Here is a 6000-nt window from a genome sequence, read left to right as displayed (position 1 = left end):
TTGAGCTAAATTTAGCACATGTTGACAGCTAAGTGTATCTCAGCGACACTCGTGCTTGTGCATTTGGGTACCACGTTACTTGATAGAGCTCTCGCACATTAATGCCAACCAACGTTAAGCGCCTCTGTGATTGGATCCTGAACTTCCTGCCTGGCAGACCCCAGGCAGCGCAGGTGGGAAACATTACATCAGGGGTGTCCAAACTTTGTTCACCGAGGGCCACAGCTAAATTATTTTTTTATTGTATTCTATAAACTACTGGACAAATGGAATTCAACAGACACTGGAATGGCTGCCATACACATAGATATTGAGATTTAAGAAAAACAATGGTCTCTTAATTTTTTCCGGAGCTGTATATATTTCTTATACATCTTTTTCTGAATTTGAATTATATGTTGCATTGTTGAAGGAACTCCGGTCTTTGAATCTGGAACACACAATATAGTGCAATATCTGAATTCAAATGGCAAACTTGCCAAAACGCAACAAGTATGCATGCCTTTTGATGTTTTGTTTTGTAAGATTGATGTCCTAGAACAGTCAATAACCATAACACTGCATTTTTGTACAAGTTTAGTACCGCAGTGTTCCGACTAATAAGATCTAAAAAATATTACTCATTGAATATTCCTGGATCTGTCTGAGAAAAGTAATAAATGACAGAAAGAAGACCTGTCTGGTTTTGTTAGGGAAAGCACACACCATTAATCTTTGGAGCTGGGATACAACACAACCTAACATAGACGCAAGTTGTTTTCTTGTATAAATGAGACAAGCAGCTCTGTGTTTTCTCACACGTGTGCATGTATGTGTCCAAGGAGTGTGAATGGAAGACTGTCTTCTCTGTGAGAGCGTTACGACCCTCCTCACGCCTAAAGAAAAGGCAGAGTGCAGCATATCAAGAAAGGTTACGACCCAAGCACAATAAAGACAGAGTGGTAAATGTGCCCCACTGTTAGCTGAGGCACGGCTGGTGTGTGAGTGTATAAGCGCCTGATGAATGAGGGATCTGCTGCTGAGGAGAGAAAAAAAGACGGGATGGAAGACGGGGGAATATCTGTGGTGTAACTTAGTTGCAAGCCAAACCTTACTCCGGATACCAACCCGCCAGATGCCATGTTTCTTCTCTCTCTCCCCCCTCTCGCTCTCTCACTCTCTCTCTTTTCAGGACAAACAGACCTATGGAAAAACAGAGTGTATTAATTAAAAATGTCCACATGCAGGTGGGTGGGAGGTCAGCCAAAGTTCCATCGAATTTCAAAAACATGGATTAGAAGCCCGCTCTCTAATGAACTTAGGCTTTCATGTTGTGTGGTTGCTACTATTGAAAATAGATAAATGATGTGACTTCAAGGAAACACAGAATCACTACAGAATAAATCTAACTCAATAATCATTTGAATATCTCCTATTGCTCAGCTAATGACATTTTCTTCCAGTGCCGTCCCGGCTGCAGAGTGGATATGAAAACACTCATCCAGCATCATTAACTTGAAAGCAGGGACTCCGAATTGATTGAAGTTCGCATACTAGAATTGCTTCATGTGTTTATGATTTCCTATTGGAAGGATATTATTCAGCAGGAACAACAAAGCCTGGAAACATAAAACATTTTCTTTTCTCTAAGTTATTGTTATTGCTGTAGAAGCAGAGGAGGGATGCCATTTTCTGTTTTGATTTTTGAGAGGCTTCGGCGGTCTCCATGCTGTGCAGCTCTTCTGTGACTGAGGCTCAGACATGGAATTAAAGACTTCTAAAGAGCTGTGGTTTCCTTTGGGAAGGGCTACTGCACAGGGACAGCACCGCACGGGATGGGCAGGATGACAGAGACACATGCAAAGAGATCTTAATAACTTATCAAGTATTATGTTGGGATTCATCACTGTCACAAACAATTGACCCAACAAATGCATTTTGGCTCATGGCTTATGTATTTATCTTAACTCACGGATCCTGCAGGGTTCATTAAGTGGTATATAAGGCTGAAATATCTAAATATCCACACCATTAACTACCAATAAAACATTTGTTTTAATTTGTTTTTCAATTTAATAGGAATTTTCCAATTAAGCTTCCAAGCAACTGTTGGATAGCATAATCAAAGTCAAAGTCAGCTTTATTGTCAATCTGTCCACATGTACCAGACATACAACAGGAATTGAAAAAACGTTTCTCTCCATCCCACAGTGAAGAGGTAAAGTACACAGGCACAACAGATAAGACAGACATATCCTAACACTGAGTAACAATAAATAATAAAGTGCATAATCCACCCTCACAACAATTCCACGTCTAAATTATACGTTTAAATTACCCCTTGGCTGCATTTTAAACCCAACTCAATCTTTAAGAGTTTTGTCATTTAAATATAAGACAGTTTAATAGCTTCTAAGATTTCTTAAGAAACCAAATTCAATGTTTTTTAAGACTTTTGCTCCCAAAAGGTGACTTACACCTGCAAACTCTGAAAAAGTATTACTCTATTATGTTTGGTACATATTGTAAATACACGTCTTCTCAAGTTTTGATTACTTTATAGTAATAGGTGTTGAACTTGACTGAATGAGTTGTCACTTATGAAATAGTGGGGGTTCAAATAAAGGCTTTCATCATTGAAGAAACGATTCTCCAGTTTTGCAGAAGCACATAGAAATAAGATTATATATTTACTGTTATTGAATTATATTTGCAACTTCCCTTTCATATTGCACCACCCAGTGGCAATGGACTTCTCATGACTGAAGTATTGCTTATTTTTGGGGTGTTGAGTTCTCTGAAGTAAAAAGAAAGTGGGTAAAGGAAAGTCCAGCACTGGTAGCGGCACAGATTAGAGCTGCTCTACTGTTCATTCCACATCTCTGGGAAAGAATTAGAGTATATTTTTCCTTCTGAATTTAGAAAATCACACATTTTCACCACGCTTTTTAAAGTAAGCCCTGTGGCCCCGGCAGGCAGTATTCATTTATAAGAGCGTGGTAGTGGAAAACAGTCCACAGTGTTTATTCGTTTCAGCTAAAGGAATAACATAAATCCCTAAGTAAACCTAATCTGTCGGTGATTGTAAACAGTCTGTCACAGTAATGGCCCCGGGAACAAATGAGGACCTCATGTTGGGGCCTCAAGTAAAAGTCATCACACACCAACCCCCCATCATTCCCATTCCATCTTGTATCTTACCTCTTTCCATTTAAAACCAAACTTTTACAGCTAGTGTCTCAGTGTGGTCTTGGTGAGGAAGGAGCTGGTTGAGACTTCCTGCCTTTGCTCTAAAGTCCTCGTGGAAAATTAAATAGGGGGGGGTTGCTTTAAACCAAACCCCCTGAACCCCCAGCGTCTATCTCCTCAGAGGGGGTGAGGGAACAGAGGTCTGACACGAGGCAGACCAGGCCAGGATCTGTGCACCAGATAAGACAGGCAACAGGAAGGAGACAACCCAGGACCCCGCACTCCCCAACCTGACAGAGCCACTATTCATTTTCAGGAAGAAAGAAAGAAAAACAACATCAACAATATCAGATGCAGCACAGGGAAGAGGAACGGGAGGGATAGAACGGAGGAGAAGGGGAAAGATATCTAATTTGCATGTAAAATGGCCTTTGAGCATGACAATGAATAATCACATAAAAGTCACTGCATGGACAGCTCCCTTTCATTTTGCATTTGGTCGAAATTCCCCAAAATGAACCCTGCTGTAGAGTCAGCGCCTCTGGGCTTCAACTGATTCCACGGGATAAAGAAGCGTATTGGCGCCACTGCAACCCAAACACTTGTTGTTGTCACTACACACATAGATCATTCCTTTCTCTTCATCTACACACAGAAGCTGTGAACAATAGCAGGTAAACAGAGATGACTTTGGAAGAAGAGTCTGTTAGCTCAGGGCTGTCCTCTCCCACACACATTCCGAACAGCCTGTGTGTCTAGTTAAAGTGTAGATAAACGGCCGTGGCACCATATGTCAGAGCAAAGCAAACACGCCGGACAAGACAAGAGCAGGAGAGACTATTAGGATCACTCGCATGCAAACAGTCCCTACATGTGTGTTTACAATCACACATACAGACACATATACCTTCAGTAAATGTCAGAAAAAGCACAGACAACAATCCATTTAATTGTACTCCATTGTTCAACTTTACTTCTCACAGTCTCGATACAAGTCAAACACGTTTTTACAACCTTCTAAGCCAATACAATAGTTTCTTTGCCAACAAACAGAAATGGGAGAAGTGGAGTCTTTTGAGTATCAAATATTGCACCGCCTCCCCCGTCAGCTTGGCATCAAAGCAACTACGATCTGATGTGGACACAGTGTTTTAGTTTCAAACTAAAAGACACACAGTAAAGTGCAGGGCAATGGATTATATACATAAATACAATGGATTTAATCTCAGACAGGATATGCGTTTCGGCAATAAGCCTGTTTTAGAAAGCTATTTCTTAACATGACACAAAACTAGCAGATTGTCTCACCCTGTATTACTTCAGGTGAGTATAACTAATTAAATACCGTGCATAATTAATGATTGCATAAGTGGCAACCTAACACATTTTCCAAGGGACGCTGGAAGTCATTCAGAGTTGCCGAGACAAACTCAGTTTACATAATCAAGTGTTGATTAATTATGAATGATTATGCAACGTACATTTGTTTTTGTATATTTAGCTAACAAAATGGTTTTAAGACGACCCTTAGGGCTTTGGGTTGGATGGGTTTGGGGATCTATCCTAAGGTTTTTAATTAAACTTACAATATTTGGCAATTAACATAGACAATGCCCAAAGACTAACAGAAAACGTTCTTTGATTGAATCATTTTATGTATTCCATCTGCAGCTTTTGTCTGAACATTTCATACCGCAATAGTTGCCCTGATAAATCTAATTCTGTAAATAAAATAAACGTTTTAATTGTTACTTTCATTATAACTGTGAAACCACTTAGATGTTCTGGATTCACAGTGCGAAGAAAATGACTAAATTCATTAAGTGCGATGAAAAAGACCCCACGGTGAAATGCACACGAGCAAAGAGCTTTGAAGTCATGCTTGGGCTGTGTGATGTCAGGGTGGTGGCCTCTGGCTCAGAGAACCAGCGGTTTGTCAGGCTGGAGGATGGCAGAGAAACAAGGGAAGAGGAGGGGGAGGAATAATGGATTGGATTGACAGCAGCGGGTTGCCCTGAGAACAATGTAGGCTCCATACGTGTTTGGTTCCCTACCTCTTGTGAACACTTGCTGTCTGAAAAGAATTAAAAGGCACTACCTTGCTGTGAGGTCAAGGGTCAGTGTAGGTCTGAATGCTCATTTATCTCAGACAAGGACATGGTAAGGGGTGAAAAACTCTAATGATTCAGTCACACCAGCTGTTCGTAGGGTAAAACTAAACTTAGTTATAACGTGTTGACTTGGTAGAGATGATAGCGTTCCTAAATAGATTGATAAATTGAACTCATTCTTATGTAAAGATTTGTTTCTTCATATTTACCTAGTTTTAGGATAAGTGTTGTGTTGCATAGCGATATAGCCAAACTAAATGTAACCAGGGCCACATACAGAAAAACCTACGAAAGGCTGGGCAACTCATCACAATAGAGGCGAGGTATATTGCCTCACAGGTTAAGTTATAAGTTAGCAACATCAATCGAACGTTGGTGCAGTATGGTTGATACTTGAATTTGCTTTAATTAAAAAAAACAGCATACATCACAGCTCTCCATAGTGTTTCATTTATTAAGTTGGCAGCACATTCCTTGAAACAGAAGACTCAGGTTGATTATAATAAGTGGAAATATTTCAAGCTCGTTATGTAAATAATTTATTGGGCTTTTTCTCATCAAAGAGACATGTTAGAAAACGTTTTCAACCTTAAATGCCGGAATTTATTTGACATTGGGCTATTAACACATGAATAATACTGTGTAATACATTTTTACAGATATCTATTTTAGAAGGACAATATAAGACAAGCACAAGTTTCAAGTGTTGGCCAAATTCCAT

This window comes from Eleginops maclovinus, chromosome 21, assembly GCF_036324505.1.
Source record: "Eleginops maclovinus isolate JMC-PN-2008 ecotype Puerto Natales chromosome 21, JC_Emac_rtc_rv5, whole genome shotgun sequence".
NCBI lineage: Eukaryota > Metazoa > Chordata > Actinopteri > Perciformes > Eleginopidae > Eleginops > Eleginops maclovinus.
This window is presented reverse-complemented; position numbering follows the sequence as displayed.